This window comes from Protomyctophum bolini (genome assembly GCF_963924005.1).
Source record: "Protomyctophum bolini genome assembly, chromosome: 21".
Taxonomy (NCBI): domain Eukaryota; kingdom Metazoa; phylum Chordata; class Actinopteri; order Myctophiformes; family Myctophidae; genus Protomyctophum; species Protomyctophum bolini.
The window spans coordinates 15,052,766-15,056,711 of NC_137882.1; positions in this window are offsets into that span (position 1 = coordinate 15,052,766).

The window sequence follows — 3,946 nt, forward strand, 5'->3', positions numbered from 1 at the left end:
TAATAATGTTACGGTTTGGATTGTTTATTACGTATTTATAATAAACATTCTAATTTGCATAATTATAATACATGTATAATACTCACCAAAAGGACTTCACATACAGTAGGCCTACATCAGAAATATGGATGATTATGAAAAATCGTTGATAGGTGATCAGCAAAATGCAATCAAACAATGCAACTGGTGTTTTAAAAAACTGTATTGATTCTCCAAATCATCTTCCAAACATACTTTATGTAAATATAACCGCTTTTCTTTTGTAATGTAATCACAATCATGTACATAATATATTACTTTTTGAAGCAGCACAAAAAGGCATTTTAAGAATGAAATCAGTGTTAATTTGACTACCTTTTTTCACTGACGAAAACTAAATAAGAACGAAATAAAAACTAAGCTATGATGACTAAAACTATGACTAAAAATACTGTCAATTTCATCAATAAATAAAAACTAGACTAAAATGTTAGGGAGAGACTAGTGGAGAAGAGATCCAGTAGAACAAAAAAACAAGTCATATTATGTTTGGTTGCGATCGGGTGTTGGCAGAAAATGGCAGAACTACAAGCTCACAATGCATCATGCTCTGACTGTCACAGATCTACAGTATAAGCTCACATGTCACAGTGTGACATGTCGTGAGATTATACTGTAGATCGGCTATTTTCAGCATGCAAGTGTAAAATCAGCCATTACGACTGTAGATTTAGTCAACTAAAACCTTTCAGATGACTAAAATATGACTAAAACTACATTGGAATTCGCACAAGTGTGCTCTCTTCACACAAAGTATATCACTTTCATAGAAAGAAGGTGATTGAAGGAACAGTTTCTGAAAATGACAGACCCATCTCATAGCCAGTGAAGACTAGCTTAAAAAAATATTCTTACGGAAAGTAATTGTGCTTTCCATTGCGCCCAATGCCGCCCATGTGACAGAACAGCAGCGTGATCTATTTCAAGGGTTCCTAAACTCTTCAGGCCACGGCCTCCCAAAATATTTTTGAGGGCTCGCACTGCGAGGCACTTGCAAGCTTGTAGATCTGCTACTTTCAATAGACACATTTTGAATTTGTGAAGTGGGACATTCTGCAATATGAGTACTTTTACTTTTAGTACTTTAAGTACATTTTCATGCCGATAATTTTGTACTTTTACTCAAGTACATTTTCAATTACATACTTTTACTTTTTACTTTTACTACTTAACAAAGTACTTCAAAATTGCATTATTGGTACTTTTACTTTAGTAAAACAATTGAGTACTTTTTCCACCACTGGCAAGCACCTGGTAGGGACACCAATGGTGGACAGATCAAATGGTAGAGGTGAGACAAATTGGACCTACCTCGCCCCGGAGGTTAAAGCGGTTAGCGTAGGGCCAACAACCCTACCTCGCCCGGAGGTTAAAGCGGTTAGCGTAGGGCCAACAACCCTACCCATAAAAATAAATAAGTTACAGAAGCATCAATGTCAACCACGAATCGAAACCAACACGGGCTGGGAGAGAAAGGGTTTCTACACAGAGCCCAAGCAAGTACATCATATTTGGCCAATTTGGTATTATAAAAAGGTCCTAAAAGTAATTCAATGTGCATATACCCTGTATACACTAATTACACTTATACTGTAATGTTAGTTTGTTAACTGTTAAGTGAGAAAACAGTGTTGCACATTAAAGGAGAATCCCATGCTAGAAGGCTTTTTTACCTTTCTTTGTAGTCGTTACATCCCCACCAAAGCGGTCCAGGTGTTTTTTGTGCAAAAACTCCTTATTGGCTATTTCCCCTACCATAAGCCCTCAATGAATTGCATTGGATGGGAATTGAATGGGGCTATGGGGTGTTGTGCTAATTCGCTTATTACCATCTAAATAAGTATTAAAGTGTGCCGCTTGGGATATTATTTACATTATGAAGAGAGGATATATAAATAATAATAATAATTTTGAGCGATGGAAATAAGCGAATTAGCACAACACCCCATAGCCCCATTCCATTCAATGCAATTCATTTAGGGCTTATGGTAGGGGATGCCAATAAGGAGCTTTTGCACAAAACAACACCTGGACCTCTTTGGTGGGGAGGTAACAACTACAAAGAAAGGTAAGAAAGCCTTTTAGTATGGAATTCTCCTTTAAGCTAAGATCCCCCCAAAATAAATTGGGGAACAGAGCTCTCAACCCCAAGTTTGGGAACCACTGATCTATTTTATAAAGTGCTTTCCTTTTTTCCGAATGTAAATTGCAGCCATACTATTTATTACTATAATGAGCCAGCTCATATGATTTCACTCTTAACTGTAACTTCATTCAGTGTGTCATTTCCACTGAGATTATAACAGAACAAATCCTGCAATCATGGAGCAAACATTCAAAACTTCCATACATACATAAATGTCAAAGATCATTGACAATATATACAAGTATATTTTTGTATACTGTAATATAATGAAATGTCTCGATGCCATCATAGTATGGAAGGTACGCAAGGTCAGTCAAACTGTAGTCTCGCGTAGCCAAACAACTATTCCACAATCTCTGAATGATACAGTATAATAGAGTCTGGAACTACACCTCCCGAAATCCGAGACAGGAGGAATCTGTCACCTGTTTGTAATTTCTGTTCACGTATATAAGTGAAAGTGTGCATATTTGCTCAAATGATTTTGATTTATATTCGGATAAATTTGCGCGACTGTAAATACGAGGCGTCACGTATATTTTATTTTAGAATTTCCATTTCTACTGAGCATCAAGCTATAAATGCTTTGATTATTTTGATTTATATTAGGACAAATGTGCGTGACTGTACAGTCCAGACAGACGCGGGGAACGGGCATCACATCCACTTTATCCTCCGATCACTTCCGGTTGCTCCAGACTGTATGATGGAAGCATTTGAAAATTGTGGGAGGAAACAGTCTGGCTCACGAGACTAGTCACTATTCACCATCACTATTCACAACGACAAAATACTGCAGTAAGTCAAGTGTTGTTGAGGCACAAGCAGTGGTGCTACTGGGCAACCTTTGCAGAAGCTTCATAAAGCTTATTGTTGGAGCAGGTAATTGGGTGTACATCATGAAACCGACTATGGTTACAGTGCAAGAGAGGGGGTGCCCTGCGTGCCGCCATTGCTGAAGCGTAATCAGCACAGATTAGCTACATCTGGCCAACATGGATGCCGTGCCCAGGGTAATCTAGTAAGAGAGTGGTGACACGCTTTGATCTCTCCGCAAAGCGGGTGCCTATGGGCTATAGTTCCAAACATTGCTCCTATGGCTGGAACTATTCCATTGAGATAGAATGAGCACTTCCGCATTCCATTGTTACAATGCGAGTCAACGGGAGTGTCATTACTCAAGTTACTAGATTACTCTGGCCGTGCCCTGTTGGCCAGGTGTAGCTGTGCTGATTTGCGTCCAGGCACCCCTCAGTTCAGGACTCTCCTCTCAGGTTAAGGAGGTAATATGAGGATTTCTATAGATTATTAACATTACCACCACTATAATGGAATATTATCTAAAATAATATCACACTATACTTAAGGCCTACACATTTGACTTTGATTAAATAAAATAAAAAAAGTAGGCAGTGTGAAATATTAAGGCAGTGCACTGCAAACATTCACCAAGGACATAACATAAAACTGTATACAAAAAAACATTACTGCAGACTTCAAGTGTTGAGATGATACTAGTGGGGTACCACACGTACCAATACCAAAAAGAGGAATCATAGTCGTCATGGACTACAGGACTAACTGCAGCAACATGACTGTAATGACACACTGCGGCCATTCTGCTATTACATCATGTCATCCTTGTATGCAGTGGTGGAAGGTAACTAAGTAAAATTACTTTTTTATTTATTTACTTTAGTATTTCAAATTTCCAATATATAAAGTCAATTTTTTGAATGAAAGTACATTTTGAATTCTGGA